The sequence below is a fragment of the Zootoca vivipara genome, chromosome 16 (genome assembly GCF_963506605.1).
Source record: "Zootoca vivipara chromosome 16, rZooViv1.1, whole genome shotgun sequence".
NCBI lineage: Eukaryota > Metazoa > Chordata > Lepidosauria > Squamata > Lacertidae > Zootoca > Zootoca vivipara.
Genome location: NC_083291.1, coordinates 42,583,876 through 42,608,935, shown reverse-complemented (window position 1 = coordinate 42,608,935; position 25,060 = coordinate 42,583,876). Strand labels below are relative to the sequence as shown.

At 45.5% G+C, this 25,060-nt stretch overlaps 1 protein-coding gene across 3 annotated transcripts in view; it reads left to right on the top strand.

The window, feature by feature from the left end:
* Window positions 1–4,694: 4,694 nt before the first annotated feature.
* S1PR2 (sphingosine-1-phosphate receptor 2) overlaps window positions 4,695–25,060 on the top strand; it is a 46,695-nt gene continuing 26,329 nt past the window's right edge. For 2 of the 3 annotated variants that reach the window (XM_060269040.1, XM_060269038.1), the window contains exon 1: window positions 4,695–4,854. The gene's annotated coding sequence lies outside the window, so the exon portion shown is untranslated. Of the gene's footprint in view, window positions 4,855–17,493; window positions 23,167–25,060 lie in introns of those variants that run through there. The other variant, XM_060269039.1, reaches the window with a different exon arrangement.

The following is a 25,060-nucleotide window of genomic DNA, read 5'->3' as shown; positions in this document are numbered from 1 at the left end:
AGTGGGTGTACAACTGAATAAACTAGCAGGACAAGTCACTTTTTTGTGAAAGCTGACATATGCACACCCCAGACACTTGTGGCTCCAGCACTGGCAATAAGGTTAGCTTGGTCCTGCAGGTCTCACTGGGAAAACCCACAAATGAGGCAGATAGGAAGTCTTCCCCATGGAGATCAAACTAAGGGCCAAAGTAGTCATGAATCTTGATGCTAAAGTTGGACTTCTGGTGGTGCATGGAGAAAGAGAGGTTAACCCTATCTTTCTCTACTGTGGTAATGACCAAATCAAAAAATCCCAAAGCTGCTATTAGCCACAAATTTTACACTGGGTCCCGTGGGATGTTCCCCCTGTAAATGGCAGGTTTTGTCATGATCGCAATGGAGGAACTTCAGATTAAACCTCTTTCTCTGTATGCTACCATGTTGACTATTAATAGCAAACAAGGAATACCACTTTGACACGATCTGGTTAGCACCATGTCTAGTTTGGTCCTAATGTGACACAACACTGGGTGCGGAGCCTCAGGGGGCAACTGTGATTTAGGATGGAGCATGAGAGGAAGCTGATGGAAGGCACTCTGGGCCCTGAGCCTCAAGTGACGGCAAAGGGTCCAGAAATACCCACAAGCTATGAACATGCTCCTTCAGAGGAAGTGTGACCCCATCAAGAGCAGGCGATTTCCCACCCATCTGGTCTAGGGAACCACCCACTAACAGGGCCTCAATCTTATCTGGATTGAGCTTCAGTTTGTTGGCTCCATTACTGAGGCAAGACACTGGTCCAGCACTTCCACTGCCTCACCTGCAGATGTAGAGGAGAAATAGAGCTGAGTGCCCTCCGCATACTGCTGGCAACATACTCTGAACCTCCGGATAACCCCACCCAGGGGTTTCATGTAGATGTTAAACATCATAGGGCAGAGGTTTCAACCTTTTTGAGGCCACAACTCCCTTTTCCAACTACATTATATCTGTGGCACCCCTGTGGGGCTCAGGAGCCCAGTTATGTTAACCCTTGCCTGCAGAGCTGCCAGTCTCTCACCCTTTTTCAAACACCTTTGTGAAGTGTTCCCTCAGCCTCCTCTCTCCTCTCCTTGGGAGTCTTCTGGGCAGCCACAGCTGTTGCCCCTGTTCTCTGAGCTGCCCCCCCTGCCCCAAAGAGAGGTGCTTCCTCACACTGCCCCACAAGTGCCTGGGAAGAACCCCCTGGCCAGTCCCAGAGGCACCCTTCACCTGGGGAGCTTGTAGCCAGGGCTGCTGCAACAAACAGCTATGCAAGTCTTTGGGAGGCAGAGATGCAGAAGGACATCAGAGGGGGGGGAGGGAAAGAGGGACAGAGGCCAGGGTTACCCGCAGCACCCCTGACCATCATTCAAGGCACCCCAGGGTGCCATGGCACACTGGTTGAAGACCACTGACATAGAGGATAGGAAGGCCCTGCAGAACCCCACAATGAAAGCTCCACGAGGTTGAAAAGCATTCCCCAAGCAACACCCTCTGAGAACGACCATCCAAGGAGGACTGGAACTACTGCAAAGCAGTGCCACCCAATCCCTAGTTCAGACAGCCGCTCCAGAAGGATGCCATGGTCAATGATATCAAAAGCCGTTGAGAGGTAGAGAATTAACAGGGACACATTTTCCCTGGTCTCCCACTTGACAGACATCATCATACAGGGTGACCAAAGCAGTTTCTGTGCCAAAACCAGGCCTAAACCCCATTTGAAATGGATCCAGAAAACCAGTTTCTTCCAAAAGCGCCTGGATCTGGTCTGCGACTGCCCACTCCAGAACCTTGCTCAGGAAAGGCAGATTAGCAACTGGCCAGTAGTTAGTTGTTTTCTGAATCCAGGGAAGGTTTCTTAAGGAGTGGTTTTACCACTGCCTCCTTCAAACAGGCAGGGACCTCCCCCTCTCATAAAGAGTCTGGCCTGATGCTGCACTGAGTACCCAGGTGGGCACAGCTGCTCCACCCTGTTCACCCACCCAGTTTCAGTGATACAGGCCAGATCAGCCTCCTCATCCATAATTAGATCATGGATAATTTTATTCTGGGCTGATTTGGCATTCAACGTGGTTCCTAAGTTACACTTTTGACTGCACACTTTCCATTGTCTCTCATAAATTGTCTCAATTGTCTTGGTTTTGTAAAGTTTCCTACTTGCAGGGGTCTTGCAGGGGTCAATCAAGACCTGCCAAATAATTTAGATGTTTACAATGTTCTTTTAGGTATACTCTGTAAGTGTCCCATTCTCTATTAAATCATTGTTCTGTATCATCTCGAAGTCTTCCTGTCATTTTTGCTAACTCAGCATATTCTAGCATTTTCGCCTTACCAGTCCAACATAGTAGGAACTTTCCTTCCTTTAACTTTCCTTCCTTTAGCTATTAAGATTCTTGCTGTGGCTATTGCATACATGAAAATTCCCTGTGATGCCAAGGGAGTCATCCATTCCTGGCACACCGGAAATGGATGCCCTGGGTGCATTTTCCTAAAAAAAATAAAAATATGCAACATAAAAGAGTACAGTGAAAGTACCTGCCTGATGTCACTGGGTACAATGAGTACTGCTGCACTAAACGATAGATTTCTTGCAAGTGTGAAACAATATTATACAGCACCTGCAATGGTATGTATATTAAGATACACTCATGTGCAAATTAATTGAAACAAACAATGTAGTTTATGGTACAAAACTCACATATACATGTACAAAACTCACATATATGTACATTAGTAACGGATATGACCTCCGCTATTTTTAAGCAGCATTTGAACATGGTTTGGCATGGAGTCTACTAGTTTCGAACAGTTACTGTTGGTTTTTGGATCCCTGTACCACACTTGAATCAGCGCCTGAATGAGCTTCTCCATAGTCGTACAGTCCACAGCACAGAGATGACTTTTGCATGAGATTTACGTCCGGGGAGTTCCGTGGCCAATCAAGTACCTGTATTTGCTGCTCTGTTATGAATTTCTTCACTGCTTTCGATGTGTGACAGGGGGCTAGGTCCTACTGCAATATCCCATTACTGTACTGTCAGGATACCTCTTTTCCCAGCTCTGGAATAACTCTCCTTTATCGAACCTCAATATATTGTGGCAAGCACATCATTCCTTCTATTGAGTGCAGGCTTCCGACACCATAATGATCAACTGACTTTTCATGTTTGTTTTGAGTACAGGATTATGAGTAAGATAGAAAACATGCTTTGTTTCATTTGCACAATGTGTATTTTATTATTATATATTAACTTAAGAATAGATTTGCATTCCCAATAGTGAGACCCATTTAATTTTGACCAGATGGAAAGAGGATAGGACTTCTGTACCTTTAACATGGGTGAAGAGGAGGCTACAGAGCTATTAAAGGGGCAAGAGTCCTGTCCTCCTTTCCATTGGACCACCCTACATAGCTGCCAAGTGATCCCTTTTTCACAGGGATTTTCCCTTATGCTGAATAGGCTTCCTCGCGAGAAAAGTGAAAACTTGGCAGCTATGCCACCCTAATTTAATTCTTTTATGTACTGTAAAGTGTAGCTGCAACAAGGAGCATCTTCTCAATCACTTCTGAAAAACTGGATTCCTGCTCATGCAAAACTTGTGAGAACACCTCACCCACAAAACCCCGGCCCAAATGCCCACATGGCCACCTCCATCTGCAGAAGTGGCACTGCCCCCCCCCCCAGGGCAGCACACAATGCACTCAAGCAGAAACTTGCCTTGTAAATAGGTTACCAGCTTATCAACCTGCCTCTGCTCCTGTGCTGTGACCATGGCTTGCCAGGAGGCGGCTTTTCCAGTCCAACCCCCTGCCAAGCAGGCAACACCATCAAAGCATTCTTGACATATGCCTGTCAAGCCTCCGCTTAAAGACCTCCAAAGGAGGAGACTCCACCACACTCCTTGGTAGCAAATTCCACTGCTGAACAGCTCTTACTGTCAGGAAGTTCTTCCTAATGTTTAGGTGGAATCTTCTTTCTTGGAGCTTGAATCCATTGCTCCATGTCTGCTTCTCTGGAGCAGCAGAAAACAACCTTCCTCCCTCCTCTATATGACATCCTTTTATATATTCAAACATGGCTATCATATCACCCCTTACTTAACCTTCTCTTCTCCAGGCTAAACATACCCAGCTCCCTCAGCCGTTCCTCATAAGGCATCGTTTCCAGGCCTTTGACCATTTTGGTTGCCCTCTTCTGGACACGTTCCAGCTTGTCAGTATCCTCCTTGAACTGTGGTGCCCAGAACTGGACACAGTACTCCAGGTGAGGTCTGACCAGAGCCTTTGCCAAGGCGCTCTCTCTTTTTTGGTGTCCAGATATGTGGGCAAACACAGTTCTAACTCACAAGTTTGTTGCAGCGGACACGATGCCTGCGAAGCCCTGTAAGCAGAGGGGCCAACTTGAATGAAATACTGTGGGGGCCGATCACAGGACGCAGAGCACAGCCCCTTGGAATGGCAAAGCCCCCCGGCCGCCTGCAGTTGGCTCCCAGGCCTGTAAACATCTGGCACCGCTGTGCACCTTTCAAAACAGCATCCTCTCTATTACACGCCACGAAGAGGCAACGGTAGCTCTCTCTTCCCCGCGGCGGGAAGGAGGGACCGCGCAGCCGGGCGCCGCTCGCAGGGCGGGGGCGGGGCGGGCGGGGGCGCGCGGAGCTCCCCCTGCTGGAGAGAGCGCGGCCCCTCTGTCTGCGCGCCTTCCTCCCGCCTGTCGCGCGCCGCTGGCTCGCCCTGACGCCTGGGCGGGCGGACGCGATGGAGGCAGCTGGCCAGCCCCGCTGCGCGACCCGGCGAGCCCAGCCGGCCGAGAGGAGCCCGCGCCGCCGCCGCCGCCTCGGGAGCCTGGAGGTGAGTGCCGAGCCCTGCTGACCCTGGGCGCCCGCCGGCCTCCTTGGCGGAGTGCGCTGCTCTGGCCGGAGCTCCGGCGGGACCTCGAACCCAGCGCCTCCTCGGCCCCCTTCTGCCCCTCCTCCCTCCCGGCGGCGCATCCCTCCCTTGGCCGAGCCTTCTCCTCCGGGCGGGCGGGCGGGCGGGCGCCGCGGGCAGCTCTCCTCCCTCCTGCCGCCGCCGCCGTCTTCCGTCTCTCGGCGAGCCCCGCCGGCCCGCGCCGTCTGCTCCGCGTTCCTCCTTCCTCGCTCGCCAGGCCGCCTTCTCTCCGGGCAGCTGCTGCCTTGCGCCTTCCTGCCGCGCTGCTACCCCCCCCCCCCCGACCCGGGTCAATGCTGGACTCGCCCTGCGGCTCTTCGGCGGAGCTGCGCCCTTGGGGAGAAGCCCGTGGAGCTGGGCGGGGAGGCTGCTACTCCGAAGGAGGAAAGTTGACGCTGGCCTGGCTGCCCGGCTCTCTGGGAGCGGGGCGGGGTGGATTGGGCCCCTGCCCTGCGAGTGACAATGGCCAGGTGGAGAGGCTCTCATTGGCTCTGCCCTTGGCTCCGCTGAAAGAAGTAATGGACGCTATTATTTTAGTTTTGAAAGGGAGACTGGAGGCTGGAGTCCTCCTTGGCCACCCCTTAGGAATGCCCCTAGCGAAGGGGAAGGGGCTCCCAGTCTTTGGATTGAAGGCCTAATACCGTACAATATTTGCTATTTAGGCTCATGCTTCATGTCATTGTGTACAGTATATTGAAAGCAAAATGCCTGTCACTCCGCCGGTGGACATGGGAGACTTTTACATTGCAAGGAGGCGGGTGGGTGGAGGGGAAGAGCACCTCTGCCTGCACAGCACCCAGAGGCGCATTGCGCCCCCCCCCCTTGCAGGTCAGTCCACTTCCAGTGTTGTGGCATCATCAGCTATTGCCCTCGTGCTCTGCTTTTCTCCAAGGAAGTGAATGTCCGCCTTTTTCTTATATAGGAGAATGTGGATAGGAAGGTCCCCCTCTTCTCTTGTATACAGAAGGTCTCTTGCAGTCCTGTCCAGGAATGAGCACAAAAAGAGGAAAGTCTGTAAGCAGGTACAGAAAAAAATAGTTTCTTCAAAGCAAACAAACAAGCTCTAGCAGCCTTGACACATTTTAGGCCGCAGACAGGCAGCCCTTCATGAGGGGAACTCTGTGTTAAGAAAACATAAGCTCTGAATAATAAAATAATAATAATCCATGTCTGTTCAGGGCATGTGGGTCGAGAAGATTTGTGGGACTGTATCTTCTGAAGGCAGCTCAGAATAGCTTTTGATTTTAAAAAGCAAGACTCTTCTGCTTAGTCAAAGCTTATCTTTAACACACACAGGTCACCTAATGAAGGGTGTTTGTTGCTCAAAGCACACTGATCTGTCAGAAGCGATTATGTTACCCCCCCCCCAAGAAATTGTTGTTTTTGAAATTAATAAAACTGTTACAACAATAACTTGGAACAAGTCTAGTTATGCAATACAATCTTCACAAAAATCTTTACATGGACTTTGTAGTGTCAGCATATTCTTAAGACATTAATGGTTAATATAGCCTCTCCACAGACAAATTTGAGGAGTTGGTGGGAGAGAATTGTTATCTTCTTCCCTTACCTATGAAAAGAAAGGAGACTGAACCCAGTTATGGACTGTTCTTGTGATGAGCTGTACAATCCTCACATTAATACAGTTTTCCGTATTTATGCCTACCGGTAGAAAGCCCAGGCTGAAATGGTGCTTGTGGGGCCTCCTAGCAGCGTTTACACAAGATGGATGCAGAGTATATTTTGAGTTGAAACAAAATTTTAAAAAATCTTTCCAGATACCTATCTGAAGAAGTGTGCATGCACACGAAAGCTCATACCAATGACAAACTTACAGTAGTTAGTCTCTAAGGTGCTACTGGAAAGAATTTTTTTATTTTGTTTCGACTACAGCAGACCAACACGGTTACCTACCTGTAACTATATTTTGAGTGTTCACTATGCTTCCTGTTATCTTGGTAATCTTTCTAACAACCTTGTAAAAGAGGCCAGTATTAATAATATCCCTCTGTTGCAAGTGGGGAAGAGCGCCAAGAGACTGCCTTGCCCTAGCTAGGCAATCTAGAAGGTTAATGGTTGATGTGAGATTTGGACTAGGTACTTCCTGGTGTGTGCTCTCTCAAACGCATAATAGCAGCATAAAATGTAAAGAGGGATTGTGCATTCCCAAACATTCAGGGGCTTGTGATGGACTCTGATGAGTAAACTTTCAGATGGAAAGCTAGCACACAAGCCACAGGACTGACCTGCCTTGCACACTCAGCTTCTCAGCCCACACTATTCACAGATTTGTGGTGAATTTTCAGATTTACAGGTTTTAATCAGCTGCATGGTTATAATCAGAAATTCTCAGGATTGCATAGGATTTGACCTGGAAACCTAACCACAAATGTAATGTTTGGGCACCACAAAGAGGTCACAAAGCTTCTCTTAATATAATAATTATTTCTTCTGGCACAACAAGCCAGCCTGTAGTTTTCAAAGAGGCCTCATCCCTTCAAGCATTGGATCTTAAATCTATCCTTTGCTCCCAGGCTTATTAAAACTGCAAGGCTAGAAGGGCCACTATGCCACACAGCATAGTGAAGTGGCATGCTTTGAGTGGCACCGTGGGGCTGGGAATAGCTGGAAGGCAGGAATTGGATGTCTGGGTGGTGCAAGAGTTTTCAGACTGTTGGCTCCAGAGGCAGAGTTCATAGTCATAGAATTGTAGAGTTGGAAACGACCCTGAGAGTCATCTACCTGTAGTCCAACCCCCTGCAATGCAGGAATCTCAACTAAAGCATCCCTGGCAGATGGCCGCCCAACCTCTGCTTGAAAACCTCCAATGAACCACCACATCCCAAGGGAGTCCATTCCACTGTCTTAACAGCTCTTGCTGTCAGAAAGTTCTTCCTATCAGCAGCATGGAAGGGGCTTGCTGCCCTCTATTTCCCCTCTGGCCATTTTGTTAATGTTCAAAACAGCCACCTCCCAGCCTGCTTTTATTCTGACAAAGAAATAGATATGAGGGACAGATGCTATACACCAGGCATGCCCAACAGGTAGATCACTGGACGCAAAAGGCGGTAGAGCACTAACTCTGTGAGTAGATCACAGTCTCTTGGGAGTTGGCCACCCCTGTTCTACACACCTGGGTACAAATGTCTTGTCAGAATGACCTGTCAATTTGACTCCTTGATCTTGAGTTTGTGTTGTCCTCCCTGGAGTCACTTTTCCTCTGTTTCCTGTGGTTGCCTCTGGCCCCCAGATCTCAGTTGTTCCTCTGCAGTCTGTTATTAGGACTGACAGTTTTCTGTGTCCTCTTGAGGGGGGGGGGGCAAGGCTCAGTGGTCGAGCACATGCAGATGGTCCCACGTCCAGAATGCAGTTAGAAGTATCTCCTAAAGTTGGTAGAAATATGAGGCACTGAGGAAGATGAGAGAGGAAGGCACATCTTTTTCTTCGGAGATTTTTGTAGGTGTTTGCATCTCTAGCATGGCTGTGAAAGAACCTCTGCCCAGGGCATTGTGGAGAGCAGTTGTTTGTTAAAGTAAATTATACTGGCCTTGGTAGAACCATAGATCATATGATTCCCTTCTTTTGCTTTGAGTCACAGTACAGTCATACCTCGGGTTGAGTACGCTGCGGGTTGCGTACTTTTGGGTTGCGTACTCAGCGGACCCAGAAGTGTTTACTTCCGGGTTCCGCCGTGCATGCATGCATGCGCAGAAGCATTCTGCGCACTTTGCGCGTGCGCAGAAGCACTCTATCGGTGCTTCACGCAAGCGCTAAAGCACTGCTTGGGTTAAGTACTTTTCGGGGGTGCGAACGGCACCCTGGAACGGATTAGGTACTTAACTCGAGCTACCACTGTACTGCACTTGTGTGGATGGGAACTAGTGCCATGTCCAACCCCCAAGGCTGCTGCATCTTGGAAACGGCATGCTTTTCCTCATGCAGATTGGTCTCTTGAATGGAAATGCACTGAGTTGAAGTTTTAGGGTTGGATGATGATGATGATGATGATGATGATGATGATGATGATAATGCACTGTAAAGATGCCCAGTTGCTTGTCTGTTTCATGACAGTGAGGGTAGGGAATTGGTAGTGGGATTACGATGAGGGCTATTGGGTTGATGACCAATAGATTGATGAAGAGGCTGCATAGCATACATTCAAGTGTAAAGAGGAATCACTACAATTCTTCAACTGTATCTATGTGTGTATCCAGTGTATTTGCTGGATAATTTCAATATACAGAAGATGTTGCAGTTCACCACTTTTTTATTTTTACCCAATCAAGTGGTATAGACAATTTAATTAATAAATGGTATAGGAAAATCCCCGCTGAATTAGAACAAGAATCTACAGAGTCCAGCATCCAGGAAGCCTCAAGCAACAAACTTGTCTCATTTTATGTCTCCCAGTACCTGATATTCAGAGGTACAATGCTTCTGAACATGTTTCCATGTAGCCACCGTGGCTAATAGTCACAGATAGACCACAAATTTGTCTAATCCCCTTTTAGAGCCACTAAATTCAATGTTATGTTGAATTGCATTGTATGAAGATAGCACTCTTTCCATCAACCCTGAATCCTCTGCCCTTTCAACATGGTTACAAGAGAGGGCAAAAATGTTTCTGTGTCCACATTCTCTGCAATGATCTTTTTCCTAACTTGGTTATCTTTTATTTCTAAACTAAAAAGCCAGCCTCCTCGTCATTTTGGGCTGCAATCCTATACACACTTACTTGGGATTTGCTTTTGAGTAGCAATGCATAGATTGTACTGTTAGTTGCTTTTTCTTTTGGTACATACAAACCAGCTCTGATTATTTGTCCATGTAGCCCCACATTGTCTGTTCTGACGGACAGGAAGTGTCCCACAGAGGACACTGACATCACCTGCTATCAGATCCTTTTTAACTGAAGACACCAAGGATGGAACCTGGAGCCAACTGCTGGGATGCATACACTTGTCACTGACTTATGGTCCGTCTGTCCCCCACCGCTGGCCACAACACCCTTTCCAGCTCCTGATTATCCTCATGGAGGTGGAGCCATCAGAACTCTAGTTTTGATTCATATAATGGCACTGTGGCAAATAACAGTGTTATAAGAAAAAACTCTTCATTTTGTCTCAGTACTTCTCAGCAACACTGAGTTTCTAGTTTTTACTGCCACAGAACATTGAGTACTCTACTCATCACTGACCCAGGGAAACACTTTGAGTGAAGTGCACATATTAATTACATATATTGCCTCTTTGGGGACTGTCAGGTGCTTCTTGGGCAATTTTAAAGGCCCAGTGATAAATTTATCCAAATCAGGAGTTAGGCAGGAAAACCCATTTTAAAAATGCATTTTGGTTTCTATACATAACACATGCCCTCCAGATGTTAATTGCAACTTATATCAGCCTCAGACTGAGCAGCAGCAATCCTTAAAAATTCCATACTCTGAAAGTTCTGAGACAGAGAATGGCCATGAGGATCTGATCCCAGCCAGAGCTGTTTGTTTTAGACGCTCCTCAGACTGCCCTTCAAATCAGCTTCCACCTTTCTCATTCTATCTATTCTAATCTATTAGGGCTCCTCTTGCTCTGTTTGCTATTGCATACACAGACCAAGGACTTTTCCATTCACTTTACCACCATCTTCTAATATCAGCCTATCGGGAAGTGCAGCACGCTCTTTCTCTCTCTTGCCTCCCCCCCCCAGCTTGTGGGCTATTGCCTTAGGAGAGATCCCCTCCCCTCCCCTCCTTTCACCCCACCCCCTCCTCCTGCCTCATTGCTTTTCCCAAAGCCTCTGGCCAAATCTCCGCCAAACAACAAAAACCATCTGTTGGTATCTGTGGCCAGCGCAACCGCATTCCTCAGGCTTCGGATGTGCTGGAGAGGCTTGGGGGTGGGGTGGGGGGGTCTGTTTCTGATAAAGCAATTGCAGCTGTTCAGATCAGGCCAAGATTGCTGTCCTGCCATGTGCTGCAAGATGTCCCCAAGGCAGATAAATTAAAAGATGGGTGCCAGGATATTTATCACTGGAAATTAGACCAGGAAGAAATAGCTGTTCTTCTCCACCCACGAGTGCTATTTAGGAACCTGGAGGAACTCTCTCCTGCTAGGATGACCTCATCCATTACAAGGAATCCATCTGCTCCACCCTAACACTCCCACAGTCTTTCTCAACTTCCACAGAGCAGGAAGTGCCTTCATGGCATTTGGCTCCCGAGCAAGGCATCCTTGGCTGCTTGTGGACAGGGACACAAGGGTAGGTGGCAAGGAGTGTCCGTGCTGTATGTACAAGGTTCAGATCAGGATCAGGCCTGCAGGGACACACGTGGGTTAATGCAGAAATCAACATCTAGCAGGGCTCTGGCATTTGCGTCTGGTGTTCCAGACACAGGGCAGATGCTGGCTCTTGAGTTCAACAGACTGGCTGAATCTCTGCTCTAAGCAGGATGCCTCATGTCTAACTTGGAGCAGGGGCTGAGGACTGAATGTGCACAGCGCCAACCACCACGTCATTGTCTTTCAGAGCTGGCCATTCCTAGCAATGGTAACATTACTCTTTCAAGCACCATTTTTTCCAAGGCAGGAATGAGAGTTCCTTTGGCCCCCCCTTTGCTCTTGAGATGCTTATACTCCTACAGTATGCAGAGAAATTGTGTTGGTTCCAATCATTACTGAAGGAGTGATGACATACCCTCCAACATTTCTCCAGGAAAAATATGAATGCTCTAAATAATAATAATAATAATAATAATAATAATAATAATAATAATAATAATAATAATAATACTTATCTCCTTGGCTTGGGGGTCACATAACTCTATGCCCTCCAACATTTCTGTGATGAAAATAGGGACATCCTAAGGAAAAGCAAGACATTCCAGGATCAAATCTGGGATAGCTTCTGTAAATCCGGGACTGTCCCCGGAAAATATGGGCACTTGGAGGGACTGTGATGATAACCCCTTCCTCAAGCTGGCTTTTGCATATGTGTCAGGGAGAGAAAGAGAGAGAGAGAGAGAGAGCTGTCTGGATTGCTCAGTTCCTCATTGTAGGGTCCAGGGCGCCCAACATATCAGGAAAGGCTGAAAATGATTAGACATATTTTAATTCTGATAGATGCCATTTTGGATTAAGCGGGGTATAGGGCAAGGTTCAAAGTCCCAGTCTTGGATGGATTTAAAAATATATTGTTCAAAAAGAGTGTGTTTTTGAAATAATTTGTTGCAATGACTTAAAATCCCTCCTCTAAGAATATAGCATAGCAATGTTGATCAACACAAGTCAATTCTCCAACCCTCCCTTCTCATTTGGAAAGAAAAGGGATTTGTGTGTTTAATTGATTTATAAGGTTTGGAGAACCTTATAAAGAGATTTATAAGGAGATTTGGAGATTTATAAGGTTTGGAGCCCATTGAATTGATTTATAAATGTTTTTGGATTGCACTTCCCATCATCCTTGACCACTGGCTCTGCTAGTTGAGGCTGATGGGAGGTGAGAATTCTGTCCCTGATTTATATCAATTAGGTGCTCAGTGTGTAGAATGATTTGACCAAAGGGACTGAGAAACAATCACAGGTGGAATGAAAGAACACTCCATGCTTGCCCTACTTCAATGGTGTTTTTTGTTTCCAAAGTTTAGACCTCTAAAAGTCTGCTGAAAGTTGGGTGGGAAAGCAATTTTTCCGGTGGGAAGGGGAAATGTGGAGAGAGGAACAATAAGCTAAGGGTTTAACTGTAAAAAAAAAAACCTAAACAAAAGCTACAGATGCTATAAGCTTAATAGGATTATTTTTTCAAATCCAAATAATTTTTATTGGTTTTCATGTAAAGGTTAATAGGATTATAAACAATTTGGAAAAGTATTTTTCCCAACTTCCTATCCTGGATGGCTGCATCTTGGGATGCTTTTAAGGTCAAGGAATCCTTTCCGATTAAATGTGAGTAGGTCAGTCCAGAAGTAATCAGGGGCAAATGGAAAGTGGAAGAGAGTTATTTTTAAACCTACAGTCAGATTTTAAAAAGGAACCTGATTGAATGTGAAAATGGAAATTAGAATGCAAAGGTTGCAAAAATGTTATCTCCCTTCTAGTGTCCCTGTTCGTATGGAAGAGGCAAGTCACTCCTGCCAGTGAGATAGAAATGGAGCTGGAGGCCCTCTTGGTCAAGTTCAGAGGAGGGGCATATCAATGAAGAAGCGTGCATAGACAGAGGGCCTTCTCGGTAGCAGCACCCGCCCTGTGGAATGCCCTTCCATCAGATGTCAAGGAAATAAGCAGTTATCCTAATTTTAAAAGACATCTGAAGGCAGCCCTGTTTAGGGAAGCTTTTAATGTTTAATAGATTATTGTATTTTAATGTTCTGTTGGAAGCTGCCCAGAGTGGCTGGGGAGACTCAGCCAGATGGACAGGGTATAATAATAATAATAATAATAATAATAATAATAATAATAATAATAATTCACTGTTTTTAAAATGTGAAGGGGGACATCTGACTTGATGTCTAAGGGGTGGGAAAGATGGGCTTTTCGAGTGTTCAGCTTGGTGGAACATAGCTCTGTAGTCAGGCTCACCTCTGAAGGGTGGCTGGGATTTATGAAAACCTAGGAAACCTTTATGTTATCACCTCTCCCTTTCCGCATTTCTGTGTCTGACACACTCTTCCCTTTTTTCTTCTACTTTTGATAGAACAGACTTTAGAATTGTGTGTTCTCTTCCCAGCCCTACAACTTCCTTAAGACTGAGGGTATCATACTGTAGGCTGGTGTAGTATTCCCCATGCCTTGGACAAGACAAACGAGCGGCTTAGCTTCAAAATGGTCATTGCCCTAGTGAAGCACCAGTAGTAATCCAGTGGCTTTATTTGCATGTCACTTTAAACCACAGTTAACCTTCATTGTGGTACAAAGTGAAAGTGCAGTGTGCTGGTACACACTGCTGAAATCGCAGGCATTTTAGTATGCCCCCCTACTCTCAGAAACAAGAATCATGGTTTGTCTTTCTGCAAACAACAACCCACAAGCTACAGTATAAGCACATTTTGTTTTTGACTTACTGCTTATTGTTTACTTGGGGAAAACAAACCTCAGATTTAAGGCAAATCATGGCTGAGCAGGGAAGGAGCGAAGTGGCTGCAATTCTTTCCCTGTTCACCTTTAAACTATAGTTAAATTTAATTACCGTGATGTGCAAATGAGGACAGGGCATCAATGTCCCCCTAATCACACAAACATTGCCTCTCAAGGTAACCACGTGAGTTCCTTGTGGTGTTGAGCCATCCATAACCAAACCAGACCTTCTGATGCAATATGTCATGTCTGTTCTGTTCTCAGCCAATTCCCGCTTTTGTGCTTCTCATATTTTTCTCTAGTTTTGCGAATATAGTGACAACTTGGTTCCAACTTTTTTAAAAAATTTATGTTGAACTAGCTGTCATCCGGTGAGGAAGTGTACCAACATTTGAGCCACTCTTAGCATTTTCAGATTACTACCTGGGTGCATTCATAAGATTGTACCTTTGTGGTCTGCATGAATTAACCCAGGGCAACTACCACCCTCCAAGTTGTGTGATCACACATTCCTTATACACAAGATTGCATCCTTGTGATTCTTGTTTGTGAATCCAAAATAATTTGCAACCTCTGGTTCTCTGAGTTGATCACAAATGTGAACTGGAATTTCCACTCCCTGCATCAGAATGCCTTGGATGATGGGAAAGAGCTAAACTTTTACCACTCTTTTCTGTGTACAACAGGACTGTGATTATTTCTTCATTTCTAAAGACAATATTGTATTTTTAAAAAACATTATATACCACCCTTCATTATAAAATTCCAGAGTGGTGTATAGTATACAATTGCACACCAATAAATTAAAATAATAAATGAAACAATCTACAGTAGAAAACATCTCACTTAAAGCTAGGTACTAAAAATTAGCAAATGCTTGGTTGAATAAACAAACAGGTCTTTAACAAGTGTCAAAACTAAGGATGGTAATTCAGAAGCTGGGTGCCAAAACAGAAAAGACCCTCCAAAACAGGGGTGCCAACTTGAATAAAATATTGGGGGGCAGGTAATCCCCACCCCACATAATTGATCACATGACACGCCACACATACACTATTTGAATGGCAATGCCCATCAGCTGGGGGGGGCAGCCCCCTCAAATATTTTATTGGGGGTGGGCAATGGGACCTCGGCCCCTAGGAGTTCGCTCCTATGCTCCAAAAGATGTACTGTACATGAGCAGGTAAAAAAGGAAGCAGGAAGCAGTGTTCAAAATTAGCCAGGCACATTTTGCATCTATCAACCACTTGCGACCAAGTGTTGATGCCTGGGAGCCAGGATGATGCCTCACATCTCCACCATCTGGAGGTGCATGCTTGGGGATCATTAGATCTTGACTGTTTTTCACACACTAATACCACATCCTGTAGAATTCTATCAGTTCTATTTTATCTGCACAATTGTAATGAATTTCAGTAACCAAAATGCTTTTTATGTGCAGCTGAATAGGCACAATCACCATTAAGAAAAAGAGGTAGAAACAGGCCAATTTCTATGTGGACTGTCCCTGGATTAAGTGACTTTTCTTCTTCAAGCTCTCAAATTTCTTAACCTAGCTCAAGGTTATCATTTGAACTAGCTGGATGTTTAACTGAGAATCACTCGCAATCAGTCCATCATTAGAAAAATAAGATGTTAGAGTCGTCCTACCCAAAAATGGCAACTAGACATACCGTTTTGGTGACTGTAACCTTGGTTTAAGAAGCATTTGGTGCTTCGCTTATATATCTGAATTTCTAACACTGGCAGGAAGGCCTGATCTTAGTCCGTATGGAAGAAGGTGGTCCTTTTGATAACCAGATCCCAACTTGTTTGTTGTTATTATTATCAATAATTTGTTAACCACCAACCATCTCAAGGCAATGTACAGTAAAAACAGCAAAAAACAGTTAAAAAGACAGCCAAGATGTTTAAAACAAAACAAAAGCAATACAAAGCAAAACAAATTCCATGGCAAGTACGCATTTATCCAGCTGGGAAAGCCTGTTGGAACAAATATGTCTTCAATGGTTTCTGGAACATGGAGATAGTACTGCCTGTCGTATCTTGACAAGAAGGCTATTCTACAGAACAGGGGCAACCACACTAAAGGCCCCGCTCTGAGTTAATCCAGTGTGGGTATCTTAACTCTTTGGAACTTTTGGGAGAAACTTCTCTGTGGGTTGCAAGGTTCTACTGAGATAATGCCAACTCTCAAGCAACCTGGTTAAAGCTACATACGGTAGGGCCTTATAAGTTAGTAACATCACATTGAACCTGACTTGGCAGCAGACTGCCAGCCACTGCAGCTCCTTTAGCAAAGGTATAACAACATGCTTGCAGTAGCTCACTCCACTCAGCAGCCTCACCACCAAGTTGTGCACAAGCTGCAGCGTTTGCACCAGCTTGTCATATTGCATCATATTGCAATATCATATAGCAATACAGTGGTACCTCGGGTTACAAACGCTTTAGGTTACAAACGCTTCAGGTTACAGACTCCACTAACCCCAAAATAGTACCTCGGGTTAAGAACCTTGCTTCAGGATGAGAACAGAAATTGTGCTCCGGCGGCACGGCAGCAGCAGGATGCCCCATTAGCTAAAGTGGTGCTTCAGGTTAAGAACAGTTTCAAGTTAAGAACGGACCTCCAGAACGAATTAAGTTTTTAACCAGAGGTACCACTGTAATCCAGTCTTTATTGCCATAGGAATTCCAGAGAAGTTGAAGCTAGGAGATAGTGACTGGTCTAAAAGCCCCTGCTGTGTATTTTGTGTCTGAGCATTTATCAAAGTTATCCATGGGGGGGGGGGGGACTTCTGTGCCCTTGGGCAGCTTCCATTCATTTCAAAGGGGCTTTTGCAGGAAAACTTCCCCATTGAACAGTGCCTCTCAGGTCAATTTGGCCTGCATCTTTCTCTCTTTTTTCTTGCCCTTATATATTGTTTTCTTTGTTAGTGTTTTGAATCTCACATCTGAATATAGAATATTGTTTGTAATTTTGTGAAATTATCTATATCTATCTATCTATCTATCTATCTATCTATCTATCTATCTATCTATAAATGTAAAGTGGGTATGTTCCTTCCTCTCTAATGTTCAACAAAACCGCTTGACCGATTGAGGTGACATTCTGACACATCACATGCGAATGTTCGAAGGATATAGGCAAGTTTGCTAAGACGGATGGCACACCTGGGCCACGTAAAAAACCCCAAACCCCGTGTTTCAGGACACACAGATCATATAAAACTGCATGCTGGGAAATAGAATGGAGAATCTGCGTCTCCATTGGCTGCAGACAATCGGTGACATCACAAAATTCCACGGCAACCAACTCAAAACAAGGCCCAGCATTGCGCAGCCGGCTGACTAGGCCGCAGAATAGCCTAGCCAGGATAGCTGACTACGCCACAGGCAAGAATCACCTGAATATGGGCCTTTTACAGGGCCATGCCTTTGGGTAGGATAAATGTGTCGGGGTGGGGTGGGGGGATTTCACATAACACACGTGGGTAGGGGAGTCAGGATTGGGACAGGGCAAAATTTAACAGAACACACATATTGGGAGGAATGATTGTGTACAAAATGAAGGGGGACTCTGAAGGTGATGGGACTCTGAAGGGAGACTCTGAAGGTCCATTTAACAGAAAAAGGTCCATTTAACAGAAAAAGCCACAGCAACGCGTGGCATGGCCAGCTAGTATTTAATAAAAAAAATTAAAAATCCACTGAGGATGGATTATCAGAATAGTGGCTTTATGCAGTATCCCTAGACCTGTACCTATACAGTACTGTATCATAATTCTTTGAGATCTTAGGAGAAAATGCAGAATGAGGGACTGAGCACAGAATTCAACTTCCAAAAGAATCTTAGCTTTAGCTGAAACTAGTCCTATTGGTTGCAAATATATGATTGAAACTGTGCCAAATGTGAGCCAATGTGGTGCAGTGGTAGAGTGTCAGACTACCCTGTTTCTCCGAAAATAAGACACCGTCTTATATTTATTTTTCCTCAAAAAACCACACTATGGCTTATTTTCCTCCTCCTGCCGCGGCCGGCATTGCTGCTGCGCCTATCACTATGTCTTATTTTCAGCGTATGGCTTATATTCCTTGAATACTTAAAAATCCTGCTATGGCCTATTTTATGGCTACGTCTTATTTTTGGAGAAACAGGGTAGGAGCTAGGAGACTTGGTCACAGAGCTCACTTCCTTGAGCCTAACCTACCCCACCAGTGACCTAACCAGTCACTTCTCAGCCTAACCTACCCCACTGGGTTGTTGTGGGGATTAAATGAGGAAGAGGAGACCCATTTTCACTACCTTGAGTTCCTTGGAGAAAGAGGTGGAAGATGTGTAATTTTAAAAAATGCTTTCACAATCTCAAAAGAAAGAGGAGCTGCCAAGTATGATCTCTAGTGACTGTGGACGAGGCTTCTTTGCAACTTTTTGCCCCTTCCCATGATGTATAAACTCATAATTGATTTGCATAATTTTGTTTGCATAATTTGTACAGATTGCAGAACTCAACTTTTCTTGATGCAGAATTTTAGCATTTGCAACACATAGCACAAGAAACCCTCTGCATCAGTTTTGGTGTGTGTGTGTGTGTGTGTGTGTGTGTGCACAAGCCTTCAGCTTGTATGTATGCATGCTTCCCATCAGACTTTCCTTCTGGAGTGCAGAGTTTTACATGTCATTAACGGCTGCCTGAGCCACTGCAGCCGCAATAGCACTTCTTGGTTGCTGAACCTGGAATCTATAGTCTCTGAGTTGCTTTAAAACCACTCAAGCTCTGGCTCTTATCCAGCTACAGCTGCCTTCCACTGTGATGTGCTGCTCAAGCACTCATGCATCCCAGCCTGCCTGCTGCCTCTTGGTCCCCCATTCATCTGTTTGGGGATATTCTTCATTTCCCATTCTTCTTAACATATTAACGCAAATGTTTTCAACCTTTTTGAGTCCCTTGAGGACTTAAGTGTTGTTGACCAACTACACTCTTTCTGTGCCACCCCTATGGGGCTCAGGAGCCCAGTTATGTGCCCCCCCCCCCGGCCTGGAGAGCCGGCAGCCTCTCAACCTTTTTCGAACACCTTTCCTTGTGGAGTGTTCCCTCAGCCTCCTCTCCTTGAAAGTCCTCTGGGCAGCCACTGCTGCCACCCCTGGTCTCTGAGCTACCCCCCCACTCCACCCCAAAGAGAAGTGCCTCCTCACACTGCCCCACAGGGGTCTGGGAAGAGGATGTCCCCAGCCTTAGTGGACCAACAAAGATTGGCCAGAGGTGAACATGAGGCTAGCAGTTTACCTTGGGAGAAAGCAGTGGGTGCTGCCCAGCCTGTGTGGTTGAAAGGCTCCCCTTCAGCACCGGACACTCAGCTCCCAGGCAGGCCTTGCACACAGCAAGCACAAGAAAGGCCAGCTCAGCACATGCCTGCCTGCCTGGCCTCCCACTTGTCTGTCCATTCCCAACAGCAAGGGCTGGCTGGCTGGGCTTCCTCACCCCCTTGCTTGCTTACTCCAAGACCACCTTCAGCTCCTGGCAACCAGCACCCCATGGCCAGCCCCTTGGCCAGCCCCCTTCGCCTGGAGAGCTTGTAGCCAGGACTGCTGCAGCAAACAGTCATGCAAGCCTTTGGGAGGCAGACACATGAGTGGGCATCAGAAGAAGGAGGTAAGGAAAGAGGGACAGAGGCCAGTGTTGCCCGCAGCACCCCTGACCATCATTCAAAGCTCCCAAAGGTGCCACAGCACACTGGTTGAAAACCACTGTATTAATATATTCCTGCTTAGCATGCTTCTCAGCTCTCTTGCTTTATTTTTAAAAATATTTTAATACTCAGAGTATTTTAATACTTTGTTGTTTGCATGGTTGCTTTCTCTAGCTCGTAGCTCTTTTCTCTTCTTGGCTTCCCAGTAGTTACTTCCCTCCCTGCTCCCAAACAAGTATTCCCTCTCGCTTCTGCCAGTGACTCAACAGCCCTAAGCTGTAGGCTGGGACATGCCTGGATATGATTTTTGGGCTGGCTGTGCTGGTGCATCTCAGCATCCTGGTTTAGTGCGGGAATCCTGCCAGGCCATGGTGCAGGATTCACTTCGTAAACGTCCTCACACCTGAGATGAGAACAAGCATGGGAGACGCATCTGAGGAACCCTCAACCAACCGAAGGTTGGAAATGTAGCCTTTGAAGGGGTTTGGTAGGGGAGTGAATGTGGCTGGGCTAAAAACTGCTGCAGCCATGTGATCAGAAGTTGTCTGTCCCCTGCATTTATAGAATAAGGCATGGTTCACAAAAAGCAACTCCGGCTGTATTATTTATTATATATTTATTTCTAGAAAATTTATACATAACTTGATTGTAAAAATCCTCAAAGCGGTTTACAAAAAGATAAAACAAGAAAATCAAGAAAAAATCCCAGCCATACTTTAAAATATACAAAAGTTAAAATACTCAAACAGTCATTCTCTCCCTTTCCCCACAACCTGGACAAATGTGTGCTGTAACCGTGTAAGGCAGGCATGGGAAACTGGTGGCCTTCCAGATGTCACTGGACTCCCAACTCGGATCAGTCCCAACCAGCATAGCCAATGGTCAAGGATGATGGGAGTTGTAGTCCAGCAACTTCTGAGGGGGGCCCTTGTTCCCCACCTAAGTGGGGGGAACTTATAAGGAAACCTAAGTGTGAATCAGACTGCATGTTCTGTGGTTGAGGCAAAAATTATTTTCAACTCGTTCAGTCAGAGCAATTGTTGTGTCACATTAGTGCTCCCCACACAATCTTGTGGCTGAGAGGTGTCTGTCAGATCTTGAATGTAGGAGAAGTTGCCTGTTCAATACTGCTTTTAAAAGCCTACTCAAGCAGCCTCTTTCTGCGTCCTCTTTATTTGGTTCTGGCACTGTTACAGTTAGAAGTTGTAGAAACCAGCTGGGTAGATTCTTTGAAAATATTTTGTGTGTTTTTGCATGCATATGCAAGCTATCCCTGTAGCATCTTCAAACACATTTATTTACAGGATGGCTTTCATTGGCAAGAGAGGCATCTGAATGTGAAAATATGAAGTTGCCTTAAACTGAGTCAAACCATTGGTCCATCTAGTACAGCATTGCCAACTCAGACTGGCAACATCTCTCCAGAGTCTTGTATTCTGAGGAATTTTGTAGTCCTGCTCTCAAATATCATTTTAACTGGAGATGCCACAGTTTGAATCAAGGCACCCTCTGAATGCAAAGCTGTGGGTAGTAGCCCTGTGTGCCTGATGCAATTCCTTCAGACTCCATGGTCTACATCTCCTTAGATGTGGACATACACTTCGTATCCCTTCAAAGCTATCTGGTTATGCTCTATGGCACTGTTGCCTCACAAAGCCTGATCCTACGGCCTTCTTTTCAAGTGTTATGGGAGCATTTCCCCATTTGCTTCTTGTGTTCATGGGATTTACTAGCCTCTCCAGCGCTGTGATTAGGTTGACCTGCAGAAAGAACAGTGAAATTGATTAGCATCCCCACATGCTTCAAGAGCATTGTTATCCACTGTTGTCTGAAAATGAGGTGCATTTTTTATACCTCTTTTCTGTTGTTGTAAAGGATGAGGCAGAGCCCTGCAACATGACAAAAGTGCACCAATCCATTCAGTCGACTGTTTTACTCTCTGTAATATTTGCTGCTGCAAAGAGAAGTTTGCTTCTTCGAAATTTCACTTAAGTCCATAAGAATGTAGCAGTTGATCTCAAAATTGCCGATGCCCCCGTTTCTGTTACCTGCAAGGGTTCCCAGTAATTGCTTCTCTCCATGCAGCCACATATGAAACACTAGTTGTGGGTCTACTGTTACTATACTTCTCCATTAGAAGAAAATATTACTCTCTGTATGTTAATATTGCTTTTGATGTAGTGATGGGCATCCCAGCATCAAAGCCTTCCCAGAAGTCTCACTGGCACTTTAGGATGCTTTATGAGATGTTAGGATGTCTATTTCTGATGTAGGTATATCTGCATTCTCATGTTGTTGGATCAGTCACTGCTTCAGGAACCTTTAGCACTGCTCCACAATTATCTTCCCTTCCTCCTATACTGTAGTCTGTTTGGGGTCATATACCACTCAGTCACTTTTGCAGGTCTACACATTCTATTCCTATCGATGATAGATTCTTTCTGAGCCAAAGTAAATAAGACATCCAGAATCTCCTACTACAGAAGTATTCAACCTTTTTGAGTCCATGGCTCCCTTGACCAACTACATTCTTTCTGCAGCACCCCTGTGGGGCTCAGGAGCCCAGTTAGGTCTCCCCTTGCCTGCAGAGCTGGCAGCCCCTCGCCCCTTTTTGAACACCCTCCCTTGTGGAGTATTCCCTCAGCCTCCTCTCCTCTCTCCTCTCCTTGGGCATCCTCCAGGCAGCCTCCAAGGAAAAAACATTGCTCTTCCTTTCATGCATGCGAGTCCGTAACTGTCTTAAGCAGTATTTTCGCTGTCGTCATGTTTCAAATAAATGTTGCTAAATGAATGGTAACCTCTAGAAATCCTTTTCATATCAATCAGCCTTCTTGTTTTGTCTAGGTATTTGAGCTATGGTTTCTATTCTAGATGCATCAAGTTTTAAGGTTTCTTTGAGTAAGATACAGCTGGTGTATTTTATTTTTGAAATGGCAAATTTGCATTTTCCTTTATTCAGTTTCAGATTTCTCTGAGGAGTTGTGTAGAATTATGTTCTTTTATGGTATTTCCCCACATGAGAACATAATCTATAGTGGTACACTTCTGTTATTTTAGACTCTAGACTTACTCATCTTACAGAAGTTCCCACTTTTTCAATGGTCATGTGTGTTATTTCACTTACTTCAAATTGCAGTAAACCAGCCTTGCTGAGTTGGTGAGTCCTCCTGCTGAAAGGAACCCATTACCTCTTTCCCAAAGTCCTGACCTGGTGGCATCACTGGTGGGCTGGTGGCAAAAGTGGGCAAATCAAAGGATGTGTAGGACACATTCTAACTGCAAAATTCAGAGGTTTCTATCCCCATGCCCCACATCTCTGTGTCCTTCATCCAGGCAAACAAAGAAGCATTATCACTCGGATCCATTCCAGCCCACAAAAACATTTGAGGGCAAGGAGGCAAGCAGTGTGGTCGGGAGAAGAGGCCTGGAAGGATTTATTTGGCCCTCAAGCCTGAGGTTTCCCATCCCTGTTATAAAGGTATGAGTCCAACACACCACATTGTCTCAAATCAGGTGGCTGAAAATGTCTTACACTTTGTCAAAGGGAAACTCCCCACCGGAGTAGAAATCATATATCAAACAGATGGAAAGCTCTTCAATTCTGAGCAGGCTGAAAGCAAAAAGTAAGGTTACTGTAACTTCCGTCATAGAGCTTCAGTATGCTGATGACAATGTAGTGTGCGCACGCTCAGAAGATGACCTCCAAACCATCCTAAATAGCTTTGCAGAAGCTTGGCCTATCACTCAACATCCAAAAAACCAAAGTGCTGCACCAACAAGTACAAAATAACCCCTCTGCAGCACCACAAATCCAACTCAGTGGTGTAACGTTGGAAAATGTTGATCACGTCTCCTACCTAGGCACCTTTCCCACAAGGGCCAACATTGATGCTGAAATCCAGCATCGCCTGAGCTCTGCAAATGCGGCTTTCTCCCAATTGAAGTGCAGAGTGTTTGAGGACCGGGATAGTCACAGGGAAACCAAAATGCTTGTTTACAAAGCTATTGTACTACCAACCTTACTATATGCTTGTGAAACATGGACCACTTATAAACGCCATCTCCAACTCCTTGAAAGATTCCATCAACAGTGTCTCCGAAAATTTTTACACATCACTCGGGAAGACAGGCGAACTAATATCAGTGTACTGGAAGAAGCAAAGATCACCAGTGTTGAAGGAATGATTCTTCCACATCAACTTCGTTGGACTGGTCATGTTGTGCGGATGCCTGATGATCGTCTTCCAAAGCAACTGCTCTATTCCGAACTTAAAAATGGAAAGCGTAATGCTGGTGGTCAACAAAAGAGGTTTAAAGACTGTCTCAAGGCAAATCTTGAAAAATGTAGTATAAACACCAACAAATGGGAAACACTGGCCTGCGAGCGCTCCAGTTGGAGAACAGTCTTTCCCAAAGGTGTCATGGGCTTTGAAGAAACTCGATCTCAGGACGCAAGGGAGAAACATGCTAAGAGGAAGGCACACTTGGCAAATCCACACCGCGATCAACTCTCACCTAAAAACCAATGTCCCCACTGTGGAAGGATGTGCGCATGCAGAATTGGCCTCCACAGTCACTTATGGACTCATTGTTAAAACCATGTTTATGGAAGACAATCTTACTCGGCTACGAGTGATCGCCAAAGAAGAAAAAGGAATCAGGTGGCTGAAAATGTTGTCTTAACTGATTTATTCATATTTTGCGAGTCCAAACATATTCCTATTTTGACTCTGCCAGGCCTGTCCACATCAGATGAATTAGGCTTTTCTGTAAATCCTTCTGCTTTGAGTATAATCTTCAGGTTTTCTGAACAATTCAGCCCTTCCTTTTAACTTCTTAATGCCACTGGAACCTTACAACTTGCATGAATTACAAGTAGTACCTGTGGATCCCTCTGGATGGATGGGGAGGCGGTGTCTTTCCTGGTGCTGCTGGACTGCAACTCCCATCATATCTGACCGTTGGCCACACTGGCTGGTAGAGATGGGAGTTGGAGTCCAACAAAATTTGGAGGGCCACAGCTTACACTCTAGTAATAAGGCATTGCATGAAATTTGAAACACATCCTTATAACCTTTGTCAGCATCCCATTTAGATTTGTTTCTACAGTGGTACCTCGGGTTAAGAACTTAATTTGTTCCAGAGGTCCATTCTTAACCTGAAACTGTTCTTAACCTGAGGTACCACTTTAGCTAATGGGGCCTCCCGCTGCTGTTGCGCTGCCGTCGTGCGATTTCTGTCTCATCCTGAAGCAAAATTCTTAACCTGAGGTACAATTTCTGGGTTAGCGGAGTCTGTAACCTGAAGCGTTTGTAACCTGAAGCGCCTGTAACCCGAGGTACCACTGTATTCAGTTCAGTCTTTTGTACCAA